Here is a 12,671-nt window from a genome sequence, read left to right as displayed (position 1 = left end):
CATATTATTTTATATAACTAAAATATTCCTTTGGCTTTTCATGAGATTAATTAAAAATAAATTAAAAGGTGCATTGAAAAAAATAACAGTATGCTTCTCTAAAGTAATGTGTAACAAGTATACTAACACATAGTAGTGGGATTGTTGTAGCTTTTTCTTTTTTAGGGATTGAAGGGAAGACACTAAATGTAAAAAAAGACAGAAGTGACTGAAGGCAAAAAAAGTCAAAATTTAGGCCAAAACTATCTACAGAGTTCTCTCTTCAGTGTAATATTCAATAAACTGCAATTTACTCTATGTTGGTAACATACATTTCCTTTCGTTATGGACACTACTGTAGCATGAAATTGGAGAAGGATTTCCTCACAGCTGAAATGGATTGCAGTACCTTTGTAATGAAAAACAAAGTTCCTGCTGGCTGGAAATTTCTTCTTCTTTATTGTTAACACGTCCATCCAGGGAGAGAATAAAATTCTGTTGCTCTGATGTGTCAGCACTTCTACTGTTTTCCTTTGTAGTGTTTTGGATTAAGTGAAGGGTACAAATACAAACATTAAACTCCAGCTTCGTATATGGAGGGCTGGAATTTTATGTCATTTTAGGGCTAGAGTTTTCCTAGCAGCATATGTTGTATGGGAAACCTCCCTCCTTTACAATCAAGTGAAGGCCAGAATCTGGATAGGCTGTTACATGACGTTTCATGTTCTTTCAGTACTCCTCCGTGTAAAGAAGAGAAGAGGATTCTACAGCTACTTGGAATACTCAGAGCAGAACACTCCAGCAGTCTCCTCCAACCTTGAAATCTGAAAATCTGTTTGGTCTCTACAGAAAGGAGAAGAATATTTCATCCATGAAGTTGAGAAGTCAACGTGCCAGCTTACAGTCCTCTTCCCATATGATGCCGCAACAATTTCCAGTGATCACTGCTTTTATTTATTTAGGTTCTCTCAGTATGATGAAAAAGAGAAAATGTGATAAATCCAAATATCCTAATCCTACATCATCTGGTCACAGGAGTCATGAGTATACTTTGCCTGCATTGTTCCACAGAGCTTTACTAAGTCAAGATAATGTCTAAACAGTGCTGAAGCTTTGGTAGACCTAGAGTACAATTCAAGATTTACCAGCATCATATCTGAATTAACAATATTTTTATGGTGAATTCATAATATCATATTTTCTTGGAATTTTTTAAAACACAAGAATATGAGTGGTCTGGTGGACTGGTTGGGTGGCTGGATGTGGACCGTGTGTTATCCTTCTTTCTTCTTTTTTTCCTTTCTTTCTTCCTTTTTTCTTTCTTCCTTTCTGTCTTTTCTTTCTCTCTTTCCTTCTTTCTTTCTTTTAAGGCAGGAATGTTTTGATTCATTACTAATCTCAAGAAAGTCTATATTATATACAGGTATGTATATTTAATAATGCATATGATTATACACGTATAATGGATAATTGTCATGGTTTTGTGATTTTCAGTTATTGGTATTCCACATCATAACATCATGTAGTGAATGTACCTGGTTCTCAGAAGAGAAGGACTACTACATTCCCCAGGGGACTTTGCTCCTCTGTTACCATTTTCCAGACGGAGGAAAAAGATAAAACCTCACAGTATAAAAACTTGCAGATCACGAGATCTCGTCCCTTTTTTCTGCTGTCTCTCGTCTTGGCAGCACCTCGCTCTCCAGCCGTCTTATCGTCGGTAGTAGAGTAAGGCCTACCTTGATTTTGGGACATTCTCTGTCTCTGTATTGGATTTATCAGCTTAAATTGTAATTATATTGTATTATAGTGTGTTGGTTTGCCTTCCGATATCTTATTTAGTAAATTAGTTTGTTTCTCCTCAGATTGTTGCCGCTGTTCTTTGCTCTCAGGGCCATCTCCTTACCCTTTTCCCCTTTTCCCCTTTTCCCTTTTCCCAGGGCGTGGGCCCGTGGATCCCCCGTCCCCTTCGTCATGGAACCGGGCCAAATGCCCGTAAACCATTGACAGATAATATATATGCATAATGTACTTATGTACATATGTACATATGCATTTATAATGTATAATACGTATATCTTTTTAATAAGCTCTGAGAGTCTTAAGAAACAGAAAGCAACCATTTCTATAATTTCAAATGTTTATCTGTTTCTTATCTATTTTTTAAAACAGACCAAAAATGTCTAATGATTTTGACATACATAGGACTGAAAAATGTGAATTCTGCATCTTACTGAGAGAGGAAAGAAACTGTTATAAAAAAGTTGAAGAGGTCAACACTACCCAGAAAGTACTTGCAAAAAGCACATTCATTTTGATTGTTTTCTTTTCTTCATCATTCACTGTTGTACGGCACTTTACTTCATTTTTGAATTTCATCTCTCCCAGATGGTTGTTAATTGATAGAAGATGGCTTTCACATTTACCATTATAGCTGAAATAATGGTCTGAAATTCAAAACTTAAATATTAAAACTACACATTAGTCAGAAAAGTCCAAAAGGTTAGACAATGGAATAATTTGTCAGAGGAGAAATGGAAGAATCATTATTACTATTAGAATTCGAGAACAGACTATATTAAAAAAAAAAAAAGTATTAGGAGATCATAGTAAAAGGCAAGTAACAGCTCCCCTCTGTTTCTTCCTGTTTTCTAATTTAGTGTGGATAACAAATTATACATAAGGATGATCTGCTATGGTCCATAATGCATACATTGTTACACTGTGATATTGAAAATACCAGAGAAAAGTGAAACAAAGACATATATATATACATGTTTTATACACATATATAATTATTAATATTAGTTACCATTAGTACATATAATAATTAATATTTAGGAATTATAACCCACCATCCTGAGTTAAAGCTATGATGGTGTATAGTACCTCATGGGCTACCCTTGCCCTCTCTAGTCTTTGGTAATCACCCCTCACAGACATTCAAACAATTTAAAATTAAGTGCCTTTGTTCACTTCCACAACCTCTGCATTCTGAACAAGTGCAGGGTGTGTGAGAGACAGCTTTCAATGATATACGATGCTTGCTGTACTTTTAATTAATCTGCAGATAGAAGATAACTACAGGGGAAATACTGGGGGGATAGGAGATGGGAAATACCAAAGGAGTTTTTACCATTTTATTTATGTAGTTTATTTCAAATCTGGTCTCATAAGAAACACAGATCTCATTTCATCAAAGAGAGTAAATATACAGTCTCATTTCAGCACATGACAGGGTAATTAACAATGAGCTTTCTAACAAAACTGAGCAGAATTTCACCATACTTTCTTTATAGTGAACAAGTCTTCCTCCCCAGCTCTGACACTGCTCTAATAAAAATGACTGTGACATTTCAGGACTCTTCATTTCTTTATGGATGCTACCTAGGTTATACATAGTAATTCAACATTGATTATTAGTGCTGATATTACAGCGCCTGCTGAATTTGCATTAGCCTATGATTGAGACATATATTAGCCCCCTGCATAACGTTATGCAGTAATATGTAACTGAGAACTGCCTCCAGCTCTTCCCAGTTAATAAAAAGCAGCTCAAATCCCTCCCTCATTTAGCAATAAATCCTACATATCTCATAAAGCTGAATAATGTGTGTGGGGGGTGATGGTGGTGAAAAGTTGGGCAGGCAACAGCATCAGGGGAGAAGTGGTGCCTGCAGTGCGGGCAGGCAGACAGGAGCCCTGCCTTAGCATGCAGACAGACTGCCAATGAGGCAGCACGCATCTGAGAAAGCAAGATTTTGAGAAAGAAACCTGTGACCGACCTAGCTTCGTTCAAGACTTTATGTCACCTGCAGAGAGTGCATGACAGCTTTATTAACACTAAGGACTCTCGGTCTGATTCACGACTGCATTACTGCAGCTTCGCACTGAGATTGCCCCACACAATGGAAAATCAACAGTAGGATGAAGCCTGTCCCATTCTCAAATGACCCAGAGCATGGAGACTGTCCTGAGCCTTTTAGCTTTTTATTACTGAACAGGTATAGCAGTGCATTTTGGGTGAACACCATTGTTACTGGGCATTAAGCTGAGAAGTGGAACTTAGCTTTTAAAGTGGAATTAACAATATAGCTCCAATTCTAGAAGGTTAACCTATATGTCTACATCTATATGAGTCAGATTTAAGCTTTTTTTTTCTTTTTCCAACAAAAGTAGTCAGAACTTTCCTAAGTGGGAATTTTGGATTAAGTGGGTTCCAGAGAAACCAACAGTTTATACTGTAGACAAGTTTATTTGTTAGAACTTATTTTGCATATGCTCAACTTTCTACAGGCACAGAAGAAAAAGTCTGCATGCAGATTGTTTTTACATTTGATGACTTGTGTAGACAAAAAGAAAATATCGTACACAAACAGCATCTGTGCGCTCAAATTAAGAATTTGTCACTGCTTTCATTCAAGTTCTTCAGCATGAAAACATTTGGCAAATGTAAAGAGAATGACAGATCTGAATCCTTTTACAAACACACTGGCATTTCCCCCCCTATTTTTTTTTTTTTTTGCTTTAGAAAGCATTCAAAACTTAACCCTTGGTGTTCTAAATTTTTGTAATTTATGTGCTGCATAAAAATGATTACGCAATCTCAAGATAAATGCCCTTGTTTTTCTTTTTCCTTTTTTTTTCATAAAATCACATCAGATACACATTTATGCAGAATTATACATTGTAGGTGCAATAGAGAGAGAGCCATAGAGCTATCAGCACCTTTTCTCTTGTGTCCCAAAATACTTGGACTAAAAAAAGTAATAGAAATATAATCTTAAGAACCCAGATATTTACAACGAAAGCCAAAAGAAATCTTACTTTTTTTTCTGTCTACTAATTTTTTAAAGGGTCTCTGAAGGTCTCTGATTATATACAACTCTTTCTCTTAATCAGAGAGCAAGAAAAAAAAACTTGAATACCACAAGGCATTCTTCTTTGCGCCCATATTACTACGTATTTGGGTATAGATATTTGTATGAACAAATATAAATCATGCATATCAGATAGAATACTATTAAATCAGTACATAATTACTTTCCTTGTTGTTGCTTCATTACATGTTATCTGTCATGTACCTGTTACTCAGACAAAGGCAAGGCAAAGAGGAGAATTAAACACTTTTTTTTATCTTTAAATAATCCTGTATTCCAGCCATTTCTAACTTTTCCAGATGCAACTCATTCTTTTTTGTGTTTTGCATCACAATAATCTGACATTCATTCATGATCAAACATCAAATGTACTTTTTGTACCAGCTGAATAATTGTACAGTTCTCCTAGGTACTGGAAGAGAATGTATAGTAGAGTGAATAAAAGTTTGCTAAAAATAACATATTTAGAGCCCCTAAACTCTTCTAGATTCCCTTGATAGTAACAGACCTTTCAAGAATATAATCACTCAAGACTTACTATAACTTCTTTTTGTCACAAGATTCTTTCATAGGATACTTTTTTTTGTTTTACAGGATATTTTCAACTCTGTGCCTGTCTGAAGAGTGGTGTCCCCCAGGGGTCTGTCTTGGGAGTGGTGCTCTTCAACATCTTCATCAATGACATCAGTGATGGGCTCGAGTGCACCCTCAGCAAGTTTGCTGATGATTCCAAGCTGAGTGGTGCAGCTGACACATTAAAAGGAAGGGACACCATCCAAAGGGACCTCAACAAAATTGAAAGGTGGGCCTCTGTGAACCTAATGAGGCAAAGTACAAGGTTTTGCACTTGGATTGGAGTAATCCCAGATATGCATACAGACTGGGAGAGGAAATCCTTGAGAGTAGCCCTGCAGAGAAGGACCTGGGAGTTCTGGAGGATGAAAAACTGAACAGGAACCAACAGTGTGCTCTTGCAGCTCAGAAGGCCAACGGTATCCTGGGCTCCATCAGAAGAGGAGTGGCCAACAGGGAGAGGGAGGTGATTGTCCCTCTCCACTCTGCTCTCGTGAGGCCCCATCTGGAGTACTGTGCCCAGGACTGGGGCCTCCAATACGGGAAAGGTGTGAAGCTTTTGGAGAGGATCCACGAAGATGATCAGAGGGCTACAGCACGTCCCCTACAAAGACAGGTGAGGGAGCTGGACTTGTTAAGCCTGGAGAAGAGAAGGCTGCAAGAAAACCTCATTGCAGCCTTCCATTATTTGGAAGGGGACTATAAAAAGGAGGAGAATCAACTTTCTACTCAGGTAGATAGTGATAAGACAAGGGGGGATGGTTTTAAGCTCAAGGAGGGAAGATTTAGATTGGATGTCAGAAGGAAGTTCTTTACAGAGAGAGTGGTGAGGTTCAGGAGCAGGCTGATTAGAGAGGCTTGTACCAGATCTGGAGGTTGGTGGCCCTGCCTGTGGCAGGGGTGTTGGAACTTGATGATCCTTGGGGTTTCTTCCAACCCAAGCCATTCTGTGATTCTGCAACATCTGAAGGCACGGACTCAGATATATGAACAATCCAAATCCTTTACTGAAGGTTCTAACATCCCTTATATACATTTCCAAGTTCCCTCTTGTAACTTGCTATCCCCCCCAACATGTCAACAGAAGACTTAATAAGTCTCCATCACATCTAGACACTAACTGCCAATGCAAGTGCTCATTCAGTCAGAGCCACAAGTTGCTTCTATTCACGCACTTCTTCTCCAGCCAGGGACGTCATCACGTGGAGATTACGTGCCCCACTTGATTTCTGTTCTTGTCTCCTGGAGACAGACTTTGTTCTCAGTGTTCTCTTCCACATCCTGTCAAGCTTGTTTTTCAGCCTCTATTCTGAATGTTTTCTTGAATCCCCACATGATTCTATGATAAATACAGTATTCTGATAGTTCTGGACATGGACAAGGACTCCTGAAGTACAGTAAGTAAAACAGAATTGCCACTGAAACATCGTATAACTTCATAAAGTATAAGTATTTTATATGTTGTAATTTTCAGTGGGTGCCAACCCTGCTGGCGGGGGTGGAACTAGACAGTCTTTGTGGCCCCTTCCAACCCAAGTTACTCTTTAAAGATTCTACAATTCTTCTAGAACAAGCCAAGAAGTTGTATCATGGAGTCTGTCATGCAGAGTTTAGTGGAGTATTCTACTCTGGAGAATCCCAGGATACCCATCCTGTGAAAAGAGGCTTAACAAACAACCAGCCAGAAAGAAAAAAAAAAAAAATCTTTCAGGGCTCTACATGTTGAATCAAGGAAACTAGAACTTTGTTAAAAACTAGGCCTCATAGCTTGTACAAACTTTAGGGAAAACCGTAGGAAATGGGAAGTCCTTGAAGAAAAGAGAAGATAAGTAGAGCTGCAGTTTGCAACTCAATGGGGGGATGTGTCCTGTGAAGATAAGGAGGCAGAGTTGACAACACAATGGCAGGTAGGGTTGCTGTTTACAACACAATGGAGGGTCCAGTGGAGATCAGACGAGTTGCTGGCTGCAACACAGTGGGGGGTCCCATGAAGATAAGAAGGCAGAGTTGATGTTGTGACAAGCAAGTAAGAATGTTTTCTTGTCCACATTTCAGACTACTATAGTTTTTGTCAGAAGGCTTTGGAATTCAGCAACAAAACAATGTCCATTTAAATCTCAAGAATGCAGCTTTTACATGGACAGTAAATTTTCCAAAGTGTTCTGTACGTACATGAAAATTTGCTCACAAAAGATAGCCCTATTTGCCTCCCTTCCTTACTTCCTTGAGAATATGCCTTTTCTAATGTCACATAGTTCATTTGCACTGAGAAATAATAAATCTCAGCCTTTTCTATTCTTACCTTTACTGAGCTATTCTCTCCCTTTTTTAGATTTAAAAATTAAATTGCCGCAGGACAGAGCATGTGTGTTACAGTCTCACAAGCAATTACAGTGTGGGTGGTGAATTACTGCAGCAATAATATTCTGGTCAGTTGCTTGCTGTTCCAGCATATGAACTTTTGTGGAGCATCTGGCCTGTGCCTGTGAAAAGTTCTAATATTTAATTTTTGGACAGGGCTCATCACCTGGTTATGCTGTGAAACTCAAATCATAAATCTCCCAATTCAACAACAAAGATTTGGTTGGGTGACTCTTAGATAGCAACATCTGCTTACACAGCAAATGAGATCTATGTTCAAATAAAGATTCTTGTTCTGGGTATCTAAGGGTATCTGTGTCTTAAAATTCATGACTGGAATAAATAACATTTCAAAGGTGATTTCTGTAGATGTTGGACTGGTCATAATGTGATGGTGACTCACATCACATGATCTGCAGAACATGTATATTCTATCTTGACTTTGACTACCATTTTTATTTAACTACACAAGATATTTTTCTGACCTCTGGATGCTATTTGTAGTTAGTTTTATCCTTCATCTAAGGCATGTACTGCTCACCATTAATTAATGATCAGCTCACATAAGGCAGTTCCAAAGGAATAAGCTGTTCCATCATCTTCTTAGGCATACAGGTGAGGCTGACATGCCTGTAGTTTCCTGGCTTCTTCTTCTTGCCCTTTTTGAAGACTGATGTGACTTCAGCTTTCCTCCAGCCTTCAGGCACCTTACCCACTCTCCACGACTTTTCAACAATGATGTAGAGAGTGGTTCAGCAATCATTTCTGACAGTTTCCTCAGCACTCTTGGGTGCAATCTGTCCAGACCCACAAATTTCTGTGTGTTAAGTTTGCCTAGACAATCTCTGATCAGATCCTCCTTGGCCAAGGGGAAGTTTTCCTTTCTACAAACTCTCTTATTTCCAGGGTCAGGAGTCCCAAGAGGCAGTCTTAGCAATAAAGACTGAAGCAAAGAAGTTGTTCAGTAACTCCATTTTCTCAGCATCCTTCTTTACCGGGGCACCCATTTCATTCAGCAGTGGGCTCATATTTTCTCTTGTCTTCCTTTTGCTACTGACACTCTGAAAGAAGCCTTTCTTGTTGTCCTTGACTTTGGCTCTCTCGACAGTTTTAACTCCAAGTGGACCTTAGCCTTCACTGTTGCACCCCTGCATGCCCTGTCAATATTTCTATGTTCCTCTCAAGTAGACAGACTCCTTTTCCACAGTCTGCAGATTTTCATCTTCCATTTTAGTTTACCATGAGCTCCTTGCTCATCCATGCAGGTCTCCTGCCACCTTTGTCTCATTTCTCACTCTTAGAGGTGCACCAATCTTGAGCTTGAAGGAATTTATGCTTGAATGTTAACCAACTCTCTTGGGCCTCCTTTCCTTCCAATGCTCTAACCCATGGGATATCTCTAAGTAGGTCCTTGAAGTCAAAGTTTGCTCTCCTCAAGTGCAGGGTCTCAAGCCTACTTATTGTCCTATTTCTTCTTCACAAGATCCTGAACTCCATATCTCATGGTTGCTGCAGCCATGGCTGCCCATAACTTTCAAATCCCCAAGCAGTCCTTCTTATTTGAAAGTACAACATCCAACAGTATGCCTTTTATTATTGATTCCTCCATTACCTGCATCAGAAAGTTATTATGAACACACTGCAGGAAGCTCCTAGACTCTGTGTGCCTGGTAGTGTTGCTTTTCCAGCAAATATCAAGGTGATTGACACTCCCCATGAGGACAAGTGCCAGTGATCCTGAGGCTACTTTCTGCTGTTTGTAGAAGGTCTCATCAACTTCCTCCTCCTGATCAGGAGGCCTGTAGTAAATGCTCACAACAGTGTAGCCCATATTAGCCTGCCCCTTAATTCTCACTATGAGCTCTTCACTCATTCATTGTTCATCTCTAGGCAGAGTTCAGTACATTCCAGTTGCTCTCACATATGAAGAGCAATTCCACTGCTTTACCTTGTTGGCCAGTCTTTCTTAAAATGTTCATCTCCATCCATGACAGCATTCCAGACAAGCAAGCTCTCCCATCGGGTCTCTGTGATTGCAATGATACGGCCCTAAGACTACACACAGATCTCTAATTCTTCATGCTTATTCCCCATAGCTTTACATGTCCTTGAGCTGGCTGGGCTTCTGGTTCTTGTCATAGGAGGCAGGTGGGGAACTTTTGTCACTGTTCAGGTGGGCCTGGCTTATTCCCCGGTTTGTGGCAATGATTTGAACATTGTCATTTTGGACCCCTACCTCCAAGTTATTCAGTTTAAAGCCTGTCTCGCTAAGTCAGCCAGCCTACTGACAAAGATTCCATTGCCTCTTTTAGACAGCTGAATCTCATCCCTCCCTAACCATTTATAATCTTCATTGAAAATCCCATTGTTATAAAACCTAAAACCTTCATTCAAACACCAACCGTGTAGCCAGGAGTCAATATGCATTATACAGTCATTTCTGGCTGCCTCCTTCCCTCAAATTGGCATTATTTACCACATCTACAATGTACATGTAAGAATATTAAAAAGTTGTATTTTTATCTGGAAAACTATAATAAAAATTATAACTCTTTTTCTATTCTTAAGTTCCTAAAAACATTCCCCCCCCCCCGAACAAACAAACAAACAAATTACATAAAATGGAATTTGGAATGAGACTGTTATTTTTATGTTAGTTCACATAGTTCGTATTTCCACATTTCAGTGTTGCTGGCTAGACTAAAACTTACATGATGCATCTGTAGTCAGACTGATAGTCACCTATAAATCATGCTTTCTAGGAAATAGATAGTATTTGCTGATCTTTATTTCAAAGAACACAACTGAAGTTTTCACTTTGAGCAAAACCCACAGATACTAACAGAATATTCTGAGTTAATTAAAACAAACAAACAAACAAAACCCAAAACACTGTCTTTGAAGAACCAGGGCAGCTATTTATTTAATTTTATTAAAATAAATGTTATCAGAAGAGTAATAAAAAACTGGAACTCTAAGCCAGATGATAAATCTGTTATCTCGTAAACCATAATTGAAGATAGCTATAAACTTATACGGTTGTAGCAGACATATACAGTGTTAGTTCATGATTAGGTGTGTTCATTGATAAGAATATTCTTTACTTTCACATCTTTCAAGAGTGATAACAGAATAAGATGCTTCTCTTCTCACTTGGGGATTCCTTATTAACTGAGTATAAGTACTGAAAGTAAATTTTCTTCCCCAACATTCGTAGCTCAGTGACAGTTCTATTTTCTGCTTAAAAGAATTATTTAGTTCTTATTATTACCAATTATAATATAAATAAACCAACAAGTAGAGAAGTTCAGCATGGCAAAAGTGTCCTAAAACAAAATCATCCTTTCCAAAACAATTATAAGTTACACAATATCCACCATCTGCTCGAGAAGTGGGATATAATTCAGCACAGGTGTTAATGGAAAGTCAACTTTACAAAGCTACAACTTCATGCCCTAGGAAATCAAACACCATCATTCAGATTTTACACAGGCAAACAACTTTTAAACAGGCAGAATAACTTCTGAGATAATACATAAAAATATTTTTTTCTGGATACTTATATTTTAGACAGGATTGAGATTACCTGAAGGACAGAAGTAGAGAATGTAGAGGATTCTAAGTCAACATTTTCTGTTTCCTCAGCTGGTTAGCATGAAAAAGTATTCTGGATTACTGTCTGGAAGCTAAAAACAACTCTATTTCAATTCCAACATACTTGATTTTTTGTACATCTGGTTATAGAGTACTACATCAGAAGATTTGCACAGAATTCAGAGCAAACAAAAAAAACCCAATCCAATAATAACAAAAGCACACACAAAACACAATCAAAACAAACAAACAAGCAAACAAACTCCTCAGTCCAAACAAGTTTCAGTTTAGGTTGTAAGAAACCTTTCAGAATTGTTTATTACAGACCCTCCAAGTAAAACCACGTTGCTCACTTACCAGTTGTTTTATATATCTCCAAGGAGAGGATTGGACGACCTCTACCAGTGCTTAACCAACATTACTGAAGTCAGTCTTTTTCTCTAAATGCAGCTGAAATGTACTTCGTTGCACCATACATGTCAGCTAGATCCCTCTTAGTACTCTTTTCTTAAAGCTGAACAAATCTTGATCTCTCAGTTTTCTGTATCAGAGATTCTGACTGTCATGGTGACTATCCTTTGTACCTAGCCTTCTTTGTCAATGTCTATCTTGTACTGAATATCCCAGCACTGATCACAGTAACCCATGTGTGACCTTGCAAGTACCAAAGAGAGAGGAAAAAACACTTCTCTCCATCTGCTACATATGTTCTGCCTTTTGCAGACCATCCTGCCGCTAGCCTTCATCTCACCCCAGGGCATACTGCTGATCCATTCTCATATTATTGTCCTCTAGAACCCCTTATTTTTTAATACCAAGCTCCCAGCTGTACCAGTTTACCCAGGGGTAGACTTTGTTCCCAGGCTGTAGTGGGGCATAGTGTTATTCCATTCTAGCTGCAGGACATTCCATTTTGCACAATGGACTTCATTAAGTTTCCACCCATTCATCTCTCCAGTCATCCAAGGTCTCTGTGAATTGCAGCTTTCCTCTCTACTGTCTTGTTTGTTCTTCCCAATTTGATGTTGTCTGTTCTCCAAATAACTTGTCCTAGGTAAGGAAACAAAGACGAAAAAAAAGGAAGATATTCATATGTATAAGAAAGGAAGAAAATGTAACACAGGAATATCTTATCCCTGTGAGGGTGTGTACCGAAGTCCCTGATGCTTAATATGTCCATTACATGACTGTAAAAGCTGTTAAATAGCAAAAAGGCAGAATTTGGTGTCAATACTGGATTATCTGCTGTCACAAGGATGTTGTTCAGTTGTAAGGAAAAGAAAG

The sequence above is a fragment of the Numida meleagris genome, chromosome 1 (genome assembly GCF_002078875.1).
Source record: "Numida meleagris isolate 19003 breed g44 Domestic line chromosome 1, NumMel1.0, whole genome shotgun sequence".
NCBI lineage: Eukaryota > Metazoa > Chordata > Aves > Galliformes > Numididae > Numida > Numida meleagris.
The sequence above is the reverse complement of the archived record's forward strand: the minus strand, read 5'-3'. Positions refer to the sequence as shown.